The 13,970-nt window shown below is 41.0% G+C and overlaps 1 protein-coding gene and 1 pseudogene across 1 annotated transcript in view; both read left to right on the top strand.

Annotated features, from left to right (window-relative positions):
• Positions 1–13,970, top strand: part of LOC146675695 (protein TANC1-like) — a 407,338-nt gene that overhangs the window by 242,538 nt on the left and 150,830 nt on the right. The gene's annotated exons all lie outside the window — the stretch shown is intronic.
• Positions 4,322–5,459, top strand: LOC146675700 (uncharacterized; annotated as a pseudogene).

Raw genomic sequence — 13,970 nt, 5'->3', positions numbered from 1 at the left:
AGGCTGCACATGACACCATGACTGAGTTCACAGCTGTTGCTTTGATTCTAACGTTTAAGACTTTTGGCATCGACTCCGTTTTAATAAATGAGTGCTGGGAGGCGTCGTTTGACTTCAGGAGCTCCTGCGATGCTCCTGCGATGCTCCTGCGATGCTCCTGCGATGCTCCTGCGATGCTCCTGCAATGCTCCTGCGATGCTCCTGCGATGCTCCTGCGATGCTCTTACTCTGCGGGAGAAAACCAAAAACCAAAAGTAGCAAACATGGAGCGATATGACTCGTTTAGATTTTGGGAAACGTGCATCGACAGGTACAGTGTCCTTTTCCCCGCGTCTTTAAAAATGATTCATGCATAGATCCCCCACTGAGAAAACCCTTTTATATACTTTCTCCTTTGTACACATTTTATATAGAACTATATATAATATCATTTCTCTATATCTATATTTTCAGAAAAATTCTTTCCACACAATAAAAAACAACAATTTAACAAATGCTTCAAACAAAACAACAAAAAGAGAGAAGATGGAAGAAAGAAAATCACGACTGAGGCCAGTTTGGCACTTTGTCATGAGAACATGACAGAACTCTGTTAGTTGACGGTAAATAGCGAAACTCTATTTTTCTTTGGTTTTTCTTCTCCCTCGATGAGAAATGAAACACAGCAGTACTTACTTGGCACCTAAAAATGCTGGTCGAATGAAAGATATCAGTGTTTTCATAGTTATATGTTTAGTGTACGCCTCCCCCTCCAGACTGCTCAGCAGATCGGGAATTTTTAGAGAAGAGCAGGAGGGAGGCGTGTCAAATGAGAGGAAGAGAGCAGTAATAAAACACGGATGTAGAAAAGAGAAGCATAATGTGCACATAACACACAGGAGATGGAAAAAGAGATGACGCCAACGTAAAAAAGAGAAAACAGCGAGGAGCGAGAGAGCATTCGTCCCTTTGACAAATGTTGGAGGTCTTGAGCCTGGAAACAGCAGACCGTCTTTGAAAACAGTATCTTTGAAAGATCTGAGTCACCCACCCCAAACTGCTCATCTGCTGCTGGACACTTCAGTTGCACCTCCACATGCCACCAGTGGAGGGAGCTGCCAAGTTTCACAGCACATGACGCAGCAGGTGTAGTTGCTTTTGGAGAAAGAAGAGAATAAGAGGACAGAACGAAGGCCCACGTCTAGAGGCCTCCCTTCCAGAGCGGTAGCAGAGCCAGTGTTCCTGGTCCCTAGGTGGCGCTGTGTCGGGCCTGTCCCTACTATACCCTGGTGGTGGAGTGGGGGTGGGGCAGGGTGTTGTTGTGGCCGGTGGAGGGGAATGTGTTGAAGGCGTGAAGAGGCTGCATGCTGGTGATGGTGCTGGGGATCACGGTGATGGTGTTTGGCGTCATCAGCGGCACGTTGTCGGGGGCGCGGCGCAGCGCCAGGGTGTAGTCGGGAGGGCAGGCGGGCCGCAGGATGTCGTGGGGTCGCAGGGGCTCCATGTCGTGGTGAGCGTCGTGCTCCCAGTCCTTCATCTGCAGGGACATGATCTCCTCCTCCTGGCTGTGAGCCAGGTCGTTGGCGGGGCCGCCCCGCTGAGGGGACAGCCGGTGCCGGCGCATCTCGTGCCACTTGTCACGCTTGTAGTAAAGGGCGGCGAAGGCCAGGATGTTGAGGAAGAAGAGCGACGCTCCAACTGCAACTGTCACGCTCAGTTCGGTGGAGTCGGGCCGCGTCTCGGTTTGGCAGTGGTGGTAGAACGTGTAAAAGTAAACTGGGGACTGAAACTCAGCATGGAGTTTGGCAGTGGCCACAGCTGGTGCCACCCACTGGTGGTCCGTAAACAGGAAGTGAGTGAGAAATCTAGAGAGGAAAAAAAACTCTTTCTGATAACAGAAGGAGTGACAGGCAGCAGAGAGGAAGCATGACTGCATTATCCAAACATGTCTGTACTGTGACTGTGGTCCGGCTGTGAGGGGTTCGCAGGCCGATCTGTCAGAAACACCGACACTGAGATTGGGAGCCGACTACCTGGGGGATGATAGCATTACTGCCCACAGAGCCTCAAAGGTTAAGGCGCAGACACGCCGTGATGTGGATGAGTGGCTCTCTTTAGCACGCTTGTCTTGTTTGATGCACTTCACTGGGCTCACATGTTACTGATTCCATTCTTTACTCGCATGTTTTAAACGCTTAAAGCACTTTCACAGCTTTTTATATTCTTTTGAAAATTCATGTGAACTCAAGCTGTCAGAATTGTAATGTAAGCTTTGATAATTGTCCACATTTGTCATTTTGACGATTATCCGTTTATTTTAATGAATACAGCAAACAGAAAAAAACGAACAAATCAACAAACGCGGCTCCTAATGAGACAAAACCTGATGATGCTGCAAAATGCAGTTAAGTGAGAGGAGGCTGTAAAATGGAATAACTGAAAAAGTGGCAGTGTACAGAGGTGGCGTCCTCACCCTCTGGGTAGCCGTAGAGGTTGTCAACAAAGCTGGAGATGGTGTAGTCGAACGCCGCAGCTGAGATGCCGTCGTTGTCCTCACTGTCGTCCACAAACTTCAGCCCCTCTCCCTGGTTCACTCCTATCAAGATGTCATAGTTTAGGAGCTCCCCCTGGTGGAGCAAATAAGGAAGAACATGCTGAGTGCTGGAACAGAGCCTGTGTGCATCACAAGTCTACAACAGGAAGTGCAGCTGAAGCACAGCTTTGTGAATTGGCAGCATTTCATTTCCCAGTAAACAAAATAAAGATTAGCTGTTGCCATGAAATTCCTACTATAAAATGTAAATACTGCAATATATGCAGGGTTCATACACATTTTTAGGGTCAAATTCAAGCACTTTTTAAGCACATTCAAGGTCAATTTTCAAGCTTTTCCAGCACATTACCAAAAAAGAAGCATGTTTCACTTTGCATCACCTCAGTAAGACCTTGTAAAAATTTAAACAAATCATCTGAGGTCGATTTAAATGTCTTTTGTTCCCCTTTTGTTAAAAGAGCAGCACACAAAAATACAGAAAAAGGAAACGGTTGCCTTACATGCATATAGTGTACAAACTCAAAAAACACATTCCTCTTAAAAATGCGCAAATGTGAACAAATCAACTTGTTAGAGATCTTCATCTCCACTGTAAATAAACAACAAGCCAGAGAACAAGAAAACTGCACCAAACACCACAAACACCAACAAATTAATGTCTTCTCATCAGACATTGAAGCTTCTTTCCTGTGTGACATAAAAAATAAGAGACAGATGTTTGTTTGTTTTTTTAACTAGTTAAGCACCCACGTTCAGTCATCCACCCATTCACGCACACATTCACACACTGGTGATGTAGCTACAGCCACCCTGGGGCACCACCAGGCCCTCTGACCACCACCAGTAGGCAACGGGTGAAGTGTCTTGCTGGGTGAAGTGTCTTGCCCGAGACTGTCCAAGCCGGGGCTCGATTACAAGGCGAACTCCTAACTCTTGAGCCACGATCGCCCAGTGGGGACATGGGGACATTTCAATTTCCAGCAGGAAGCTCCCCCTTTTTGTTAAACCCTTTAGATCAGGGGTCGGCAACCTGCGGCTCTTTAGTCCTTATAGTGCGGCTCCGCGTGGTTTGGGGAAATAAATTAGCTGAAGTGTATTTTATTTATGTTAGTTCTTTTTTTAACTTGTAGTTCTAAATTGGAAGATTATTGTGATTTTGCAATATACAAATAAAATTATATTTTGTTATTTTTTCATCGCTCAAAATAAGCGTCACACTCGCGGAAGCCGGTGTACCCGGCGAAACGCCGTGCATTTATCGAGCCTTTCAACCCCAGATAGGCCAATTATGGCTCTTTGGCTCTTTGGGTCTTAAAGGTTGCTGACCCCTGCTTTAGATGAACAGAGTTTTTTAATTAAATACATAATCTTTAATAAATGTTCTCTTTTATAAAAAGTAGGATAATTAAAAAAACTTTTATTATACCGCTATTGCGTAGAAAAAAAACTGTCTTGTTTTCTGTCGTCTGTTATATAATATTAGGGATGTTTGTGATAATTAATTTCTTAATCGGCTGGACTAACCAATAGTCCACAACCAGGAAACACTGAAATTTTACGTTAAGTTTGAAAACAGTTTAAAAAAAATACCCCATTCCAAAATGTCTTGTGACAATCTCATTGGCTTAGGGAGTGATGATGTCATAGATCTTAAGAATCTTAAGTCCTTTGATGTTTTTCCTTAAGTAGGGGTGAGAAACAGCAAGTTTTAGTTCGTTTCAGCAGCATCTGTGTTTGCAGCCTACGTTCACCACAAGCTCTTCAAAGTCATCGTATAGAAACTCCAACATGTTTCCAAGAAAAAAACAACCAATTCAAAAAGATTACGCCGCCTCTCCTTCCTGGCGTGGCCGGCCAATTTCCCCAAATGGCTCCTCATCCTTCCAAAGGGCGTTAGAGGAGAGTAGGAAGGAAAACTACCTTCTCCAGAAAAAAATGCAACAAATTGAAGAAGAGAAACTTCAACTGGAGGACAAATGTAGACGAATGGAAGCCCAAAATAAAGAGCTGGAAGAAAGACAACAGCGCCAGCCGGACATAAAAATTATTAATGAGGGCTGGGGAATCAAGTTTGCTCAGAGCCGAGAGCAGATTGTGCACCTCATTAAAGAAAACAGGCAAAAGAGTGCAGAACTAAAAGAAATGACCAACCAGCTCCAAGACAAGAAAACGATGACTGATAAGATACAACGGGATCTCCAATACATGGACCGAAAAAATCGGCTCCTCCAAAGACAGCTCCATGAAGCTGTGGAAGAAAAGAAAGAATTCCTCCAACAGAAGGAAGAGCAGGACAAAAAGCAACGAGACATGCAGCACGAACTGAAGAGCATGCAGGAAAAATACCGCATGCTGAGAGAAAGCCTGGATGAAACACTGCGCCAAAATAAAGACCTTCTTCAACAGAAAGAGCAACAGCAGGAAAGACTGAAAGAAGGAAAACGTATCGTCCAGGACTTTGAGTCTAAAAATCTAAAACTGCAAGAGTTTTGTAATCAGCTGGAGGACAAAGCAACTAAAGTGGAAGAAGAAAAGGACAAACTGGAGAAACGCTGCTCACAGATGCAGAGAAGGATCGATCAGATAGCGAGAAACAACTCCGAGCTCGTTAAGGGGATTTTGGTGGAATTCAATAACTTGAAGCGTGAACACACTCAAATGCAGGCGCAAAAACAACAAGAAGACAAAATACATGAAGACCTGCAGCTCACGCTCCAAGAAATCCAGAAAAGAAACGAGCAGTTAGAAGACAAGCACAAAGAGGTCCAACAGAGAAATGCAGACATGCACAAGGACAAGCTGATACAGGAGGCAACATCCAAACAACTCAAAGACAAGCTTGAAGAACAACAAGCAACATTGGAAGAGGTGGAACAAAGATGTGAGAAACTTGAAGAACAAAACGCAGAAACCATCGATGAGCTGAGAAATCTCATCCTGGAGAAAAAAGCGCTCGTGGAAAAGTGCATGAAAAAAAAGAGAAAATGGTTCCACTTGTTCCGGAGGAGAGACGCTACTGCTTCCTCACCTGATGTAGCCTCGTCTTGCTCCACCTCTGTTAACCCCCCCAACCAGTCCCGGCCGTTGACTGTCCCCTCCTGAGCCTGGTTCTGCCGGAGGTTCCTGCCCGTTTAAAGGCAGTTTTTCCTCCCCACTGTCGCCAAGTGCTTGCTCAGAGGGGATTGTTGGGCTTTTCTCTCCTCTGCCTTGTTTCTTCATTTACTTGTTTAACTTTTTTCAACTTATCTAAATAATAAACCAATTAAATTTATCCTTTGAGTATTTTTCATCTCATCTTTACAGAATCTTTCCAAAACATTTTCAAACATTCAGATCTGTCTCTTATTTTCTTCTTGAAGCCTCATAAATGGTGAACTAAAAACCCGGAATATGGTTTGAAACAGTTTCAGCTGAAACTGGCATAACATGCTGTGTGTGTGTGTGTGTGTGTGTGTGTGTGTGTGTATGTGTGTGTGTGTGTGTGTGTGTGTGTGTGTGTCAGGATATCACTAGTTAGGTCATCATGTTTAGACTCATTCACTCCAAAATTATTTAGGCCAAATCTTTAAAACAGTGTCATTTCATACACATTTTCAATTCACTTCAATCGCACAAATGCAGAAATAATTATTTGCAGTATCTTATTTATTATGAGAATGTCATGCCTGATCATTTGTACCTACACCACCAAAAATGGGGGCAAAAGGGAGGAGATCATGTTTAATCGGTTATAAGAAAAGGTCAGAAATATAAGTGCCGACATGAGCAGTGTCCACAGAAACCTCTGACTCTCAGCTCAAAGCTCATATAAACCATTTCTACAACCAGCAAACAAACAAAGACACCGAACAGTTAAAAGAGCAGTGACGTCACCACGAATCTGTGGTCAGGTAATATCCATGTTTTGATTGATGATTTTCTGGAGTTAAATGTGAACCGAAGCATATTTTGGGTGTTATATGCTATTAAATACTTTTTAATTTATTTAAAAGTATTTAATAGCATATAACACCCAAAACATGCTGGGTGTGGAAATAAAAAAATCAGAATTTCCTCTGTTTGAGTCACAGTAACTTTGACATAGTAACATTTGCAGTAAGTCCTAAATGTTCACCTTTAAAATCCCTCCCTCTGTTCATTTTGCCCACATCATGTTTCAGTGGTTGGCCTCAGGTTCTTCAGCTTCCTGACAGTCTGAAGTCAGCTGACAGAGTTTCACCTGCTAAATACACAGAAAATCTTGTTAAAGCCGCACAGTTTGCCCAACAGTAATATTCCCATTAAGCCCTTTCTAAACACTTTATAACAATGTGTCATCACTAAATTATAAACTTCTTCTCCAGATCTGCACGACTGCACTTAGTCACAGACTTTATTTAATTGTCCTGCGGCTGCTATCATATATTTTACCAAACAGTTCTTCTCACACAGTCACAGATATATTTCTCTCAATGCAAACTTCACTCATGTCTCAGACAGGAAACTTGAGTTTTTCTTTTTTTTCTGTCCCCACTCATTCAACTAATTTGCATATTGAGTCACATCCCGAGAAGTTGCCCTGACAACAGAAATGCATATTCAAAACATTGCTGCATAATTCAATTATTATTATTTTATTTTTATTTCTACAGTCGTCACTTCTTTTGCTCAATCAGCTGGAAACCACTTCTAATTCACTATTTTAAACCTGCTTTAAGCTTCTAATCACTGGTTGGTCCTCCCAGTCTCTTTTTCCTTGTCACAAAAGTCGCTCTATTGTCCTGCAACTTCCTGAGTTATTCCTCAGCTTCAGCCTTTAAGTGTGTTAAATCTACACCATTCAGCATTTATGTCATGTATTCACATTCATGAGTGTAAGCATGTCTTCATTGCGTGTATGTTGTGTGTTCATATTAATATTGAGTGTAAGCTGGTCTTCGTTGCCTCGATGTGTTTTTATAATCAGATTTAATTCCTGCATCTTTGCGCTGAACTGTGGATTCAAACTGTCTCACTTCTGATTCTCTCCAAAAACAATTTCACATGTGACAATTTCTACATGTGTGTTTTCTATTTTTCTATTCATTTATGTATTATTAGTTCATTTATTTCTTTATCTCTCTCTCTTACTTTTTTTATTTACCTTTCTGTTGCGATGCTCTGGATGTTTCTAAACCCCACAAATGCAGTCTCACTGTTCAACCCAATTTTCCTATGCTGGCATCCTGGCAGCTGCACGCTTGACTTTTCTCAGTTCATGGGCAGTTATTTTGCGCCTTGGTTTTTCCACACGCTTCTTGCGACCCTGTTGACTATTTTGAATGAAACGCTTGATTGTTCGATGATCACGCTTCAGAAGCTTTGCAATTTTGAGACTGCTGCATCCCTCTGCAAGATATCTCACTATTTTTGACTTTTCTGAGCCTGTCAAGTCCTTCTTTTGACCCATTTTGCCAAAGGAAAGGACGTTGCCTAATAATTATGCACACCTGATATAGGGTGTTGATGTCATTAGACCACACCCCTTCTCATTACAGAGATGCACATCACCTAATATGCTTAATTGGTAGTAGGCTTTCGAGCCTATACAGCTTGGAGTAAGACAACATGCATGAAGAGGATGATGTGGACAAAATACTCATTTGCCTAATAATTCTGCTCTCCCTGTAGACTTTTGTCTTATCGCCTTAACCTCCATGGTCTCAAATTCTTTAAGGATATAATTTCTTTTAACCGGATTTGGGCAAATTTCATTTATCAAAATATTCCTGATCACTTTGTTTGTAAACCTGCTGTCACCAAATTCAACTCCAGCTATGCAGAGCTGCCTCAGTCCAGGAGAAATTTTAGAGTGCACAATATCTTCTTTTATCATTGATCTCAAAGGGACTGGGATGGCTTTCACTGGGGATTTATATCTCTTAGCAGTACATCTTACATCAAATTTCTCACAAAACGTCTCATGTTTTAGTAAGACCCCATTATCATCCATAAAATGAGCTACAGCCCAAATCCCTTTAGATCTCCATTCATCCACGTACACAGATTTCCTACACAAACGGATATACCTGTTGTTCCATATAGGGGTGTTGTGAGGAGTAAAGCTATGTTTATAGATTAATTTCCAGTAGAGACGGACCTGCTGATGGAAAGCTGAGAGTTTAACAGGTAACGAACTGCAATCAAAGTCACAACGTAACAAAAAGTCTATTCCACCCATTTTGCCAAAAATCACATTGGGAATAATGTTCCAAAAGGAATTTTTGTTCCTAATGAAAGATCTTAACCATTTCAATTTTAGTACACCATTCATAACATCAAAGTCAGTGGCATTAGCCCCACCCTCTTCATAATTCTTAATCACATCATTTTTCTTTATATAATGACATTTGTTCCTCCATATGAACCTAAAATTAAGAGTATTTATAGATTTAATTAGTTTTGGAGGTATGGGCAGAGAAAAGGCTGGATAGATGAGTCTGGACAGACTGTCCATGTTGGTTAGCAAGCTTCTCCCAAACAGAGTTATGTCCCTTTGCAGCCACCTGTTTAAAATTGACTTACACTTTTCTATATTGGTACAGATATTCTTATTTTCTGTTGATGTCTTATCCTTGCAAATTACAATGCCCAGATACTTCACCTCTTTTTTGATCTGCATATTATTTATTGCTTGCAGGGGACACTCATGCAGAGCTAGAATTTTGCATTTATTAATATTCAGCTGTAGGCCAGAAGCTTTGGAGAAATGGTTGATCGCCTGCAAGGCTAAAGGAATCTGGTCCTCATTTTTTAGAAACAGGGTGGTATCATCTGCCAGCTGACTGATTATTATCTGTTCACCCATCACAGTTAACCCCTTAATGTGACTGTTTTTAATCAAAATAATTCCTCTGACACAGAAGACCTACATTCCTGGTTTAATTCTTGCTGTCAAAAAATCATGGACTCTGTGGCTCCTTTAAAAACCAGGCAGCTTAAGGCTAAACCTGAGCCTTGGTTTAATGAGAGCAGTCGTGCTGTTAAGAGGGAATGTCGTCGAGCAGAACGGAGGTGGAAAAAGGATAAACTGCATGTATCATTTCAAATTCTCAAAGACTGCTGGCATCGCTACCAGAACACTGTTAAAGAGGCAAAAAGGGAATATTTTGCAAATATTATTTCTTCCAACTGTCATAACCCACGTGTGTTATTTAGGACCATTGACACTGTTCTTAATACTCCTTTGAATGTCTGTTTGGAAGTTTCTCCTGAGATTTGCAATGATTTTCTGAACTTTTTTATTGAAAAGGTTGTCACCATCAGGGCTCTTATCACAGCTCCTGACTCTGACCCCTCTGTCTCTGTCCCTTGCGCTGCTGTTTTCACTCAGTTTGAGCTTGTGACGCTCTCCTCTTTAGAGGATGTGGTTCGCCATATTAAGCCCACAGGTTCCCCACGGGATCCTGTCCCTCCACAATTCTTTAAAGAAATTTTTCCTAGTATACAACAGTATGTCCTTGACATTATTAACAGCAGTCTGTCTTCTGGTGTGGTTCCTGCAAATTTCAAACATGCAGTAGTACAGCCACTGCTTAAGAAACCTGGCCTTGATCACACAGTTTTAGCGAACTATAGGCCTATTTCCAAGCTGCCTTTAGTCTCCAAGGTTTTAGAGAAAATTGTTTTTAGTCAACTGAAAGATTTTCTAGATGAAAATGGAATCTTTGAGGTTTTTCAGTCAGGTTTTAAAACCCTTCACAGCACAGAATCTGCATTACTAAGGGTTTTTAATGACATCCTTCTGGCATGTGATTCTGGTAACCATGTTGTTCTTGTCTTGCTTGACCTAACTGCTGCCTTTGACACAGTAGACCACAATATTTTAATTTCTCGATTACATGATGTAGTGGGTATTGGTGGCACTGCACTCAATTGGTTTAGGTCTTATTTGTCAGATAGAACTTTCTCTGTCAGCCTTCTCGGTTACGAATCGTCTTCTGCTCCTCTGTCATGTGGTGTCCCACAGGGCTCAATTTTAGGGCCACTGCTCTTTTCTCTGTATCTACTGCCTCTGGGTTCTATCCTTAGAAGGCATGGGATCTCATTTCACTGTTATGCCGATGACTGCCAAATTTATTTGACACTAAAACGCAAGGATGCCATCTCCACAAAACCTCTCTTGACATGTCTAGATGACATTAAAGCTTGGTTGGCTCGAAACTTTTTAAATTTTAATAAAAAGAAAACAGAAGTGTTGGTGTTTGGACCCAGTGGTCCCTGTGAGTCCTCCTCTGTTGTTTTAGGATCCCTGGAAGTCTATTTTAAATCTGTTGTTACTGACCTTGGTTTTAAGTTGGACAGTGATTTTAAATTGGACAACCAAATCAGAGCAGTGGTGAAGTCCAGTTTTTATCATTTAAGGCGACTGGCAAGACTAAAATCTTTTCTTTCGAGGCAGCACCTTGAAACAGTGATCCATGCTTTTATTTCTTCCCGCCTGGACTACTGTAACTCACTTTATGTGGGGGTCAGTCAGTCATTGCTCTCACGTCTGCAGCTGGTTCAAAATGCGGCTGCACGACTCCTAACAGGAACTCGAAAAAGAGAGCATATAACCCCCGTGCTGGCCTCTCTGCACTGGCTGCCTGTGTCTTTTAGAGTTAATTTTAAAATTCTTATGTTTGTTTTTAAATGTCTACACAGTCTTGCCCCGCCTTACCTCTCTGAGCTTCTTCATCCCCACATACCCTGTCGGTCTCTCAGGTCAGCTGACCAGCTGCTCCTGGAGGTACCGAGATCCAGGAGGAAGCTCAGAGGGGACAGGGCCTTCTCTATTGTGGCTCCAAAATTATGGAATAATTTGCCCATGCATGTTAGAGAGGCCCCTTCACTGTCCACTTTTAAATCACGTCTTAAAACCCACTTTTATTCCTTGGCTTTTAACCTCAGTGAGACTTAGTTTCTTTTTTAATGCAGTAGTTATTTAATTAATGATTTCACTCTTCTTTTATTTGTTTTTTATTTATATCTCATGTAATTTTATTTTACAGTTCCAATGTACAGCACTTTGTGTCAGCTGTGGTTGTTTTAAAGTGCTTTATAAATAAAGTTGATGATGATGATGATGAAAATAGACAACAGCTCAGCAACCATGATGAACAGAAGTGGTGAGCTGCTACATCCCTGCCTTATCCCTCTATTAACCTCAAACCTTGAACATGTACCATGTTCTAGCAAAACAGAGCTGTTAATGTCATTATATAGCATCTCTATAACATTGATAAATTCCTCTCCAAAACCAAAAGACTGCAGAGTTTTTAATATGAACGTATGTTCAACTGAGTCAAATGCTTTGTAAAAATCCAAGAACAGGATGTACCCTCTCTCTTGGATTAATTCACTGTATTCAAGGAGATCCAAAACCAGCCTAATATTGTTATGAATTAGTCTTCCTTTCAAAAAACCTGATTGTGTTTCACTGATAATGTTTGAGATGCCTTTCTTTAGCCTCTCAGCTACAGCTCCAGACAGGATCTTATAGTCAGTGTTTAGTAAGGTGATGGGTCTTAAATTGTCTAAAATTCTTTTATCCTTACCCGATTTAGGGATCAGGGTTATCAGCCCTTGTTTCGTGCTCGGCATCACTTCTTTTTTCTCTATCGATTCCTTTAATGCATCAAACAATAAAGTTCTTAGGTCCTTCCAGAAGAATTGATAAAAATTAGTAGTGAGTCCATCTGTCCCTGGGGACTTGTTTAATGCCATTTTCATGACCACCAAATCCAGTTCCTCAATTTTAAGCTCTGAATCACACAGATCTTTGAACGGCTTGTCAATACATGGGATGAGATTATGAATCTTATCAAAGAAACTATCAGAATCAGCTGCTGAATATTCTGAGGAGTACAATTTGGAATAAAAAGTGAAGACTTCTTTTCCAATCTTTCTGAAATCTTTACATTCAGTCCCATTTATCAACAAGCTTGAGATTAGATTTCTCTGCTGTCTGCACTTTTCCAGCTTACTAAAATATGATGAGTTCTTTTCACCTGCCTCAATCCACTTGGCTCTCGATCTTATAAAGGCACCCTGGGCTTTCTCTAGGTAAAGATCGTCTAATTTAGTTTGTAACTCCATCAATTTATTCTTTTCTTGCACGTTTAGTTTTTCTTTACTACAGCACTGAGTTATTTCACGAAGTAAATTACTTTCATATTCCCGTTTTTCCCTGTTCAGTTCTTTGCAGAATTTTATAGTGAATTCTCTGATTTTGAATTTAATAAGTTCCCATTTCTGTATATTACCCACTACTGAGTCATCATTTTTTATATCTGTAATTTTATGTCTAATTTTATCACAATACTTGTCCTTATTTAAAAGGCTGGCATTAAATTTCCAATATCCCCTGCTACTACGTTTCATCCTTGTTGGTTCTAAGACAAGATCAATGAAACAGTGATCAGATAGGGGTGCTTTGGAGATTTTAGATGGTGAAGTACACCTCAAAATGTCATCGCTCACTAACCAATAATCAATTCTTGACCTGCTTTCTCCATTAGGTTTAAACCATGAATAATTCTTAACTCCAGGATTCAAACTTCTCCAAATGTCTGTAAAATTATTATCACTAGAAAAGTTCTCAATAATGTTATTCTGTTGCCTCCTTCCTAAGCGAGGAGGCCATCTGTCCATCCATTCATCTGAGGTCATGTTCCAGTCTCCTCCTACTAGGATGTAATCTGTGGGGTACATAACTTTAAACTCTGAAATAACATTTGTTAGATTTTCCAATAGACGTTTATTTTGACCTTCGTTATTATGTCCATAAAGATTTGTAACAATTAGAAATATACCTTCGCTCTTCAAGCTGCAGTTGACCAATGACCCTCACTATCAGCTTTATATGTTATAATCTCCCCTGGGAACTTATTAAAACAAATCGCCACACCTCCAGATTTGTTAGATCCACGACTGAAAAGAATCTTGTCTCCCCACTGATTAGCCCAAAAGGTAACATCGGCATCCACAGAGTGAGTCTCTTGTAAAAACAGACAGTGACATTTTTGCCCCTTGCAAAATAAAAAAAGTGCCTTTCTCTTAACAATTTCCTTCAAACCCCGAACGTTTAATGAACCAAAAGAAATTTTTGAGTGAACCATAATAAGAGTATGCTAAGAAAATAACTTTTTTTTTTAAAAAAGAAAAGAAAAATATATAAACATGAGTTTAAATTGTAACACTTGTCACCAACTCAGTGACTAATAACCTTTAAGTAGAACTCTTTTGTCCCATTAATAATATTCCACTGTATACAGTCTTACATCAAGTCTTTCATTCAACGTCGACGATCCTCCGTCCTTCGATGTATCCATGAGGACCCCGGAAAAAGGCCCGTTTCCCAGCCCGTCTGGCTTGTTCAATTTGCGGCCACAGCCGCCTCCTCTCTTCCCAGTCCTCCCGCGGCAGTACCTCAGCG

The sequence above is a fragment of the Rhamphochromis longiceps genome, linkage group LG3, assembly GCF_057381845.1.
Source record: "Rhamphochromis longiceps isolate RC_006_pf linkage group LG3, R_longiceps_female_GT1.1, whole genome shotgun sequence".
In the NCBI taxonomy this organism is placed as follows: domain Eukaryota; kingdom Metazoa; phylum Chordata; class Actinopteri; order Cichliformes; family Cichlidae; genus Rhamphochromis; species Rhamphochromis longiceps.
The sequence above is the reverse complement of the archived record's forward strand: the minus strand, read 5'-3'. Positions and strand labels throughout refer to the sequence as shown.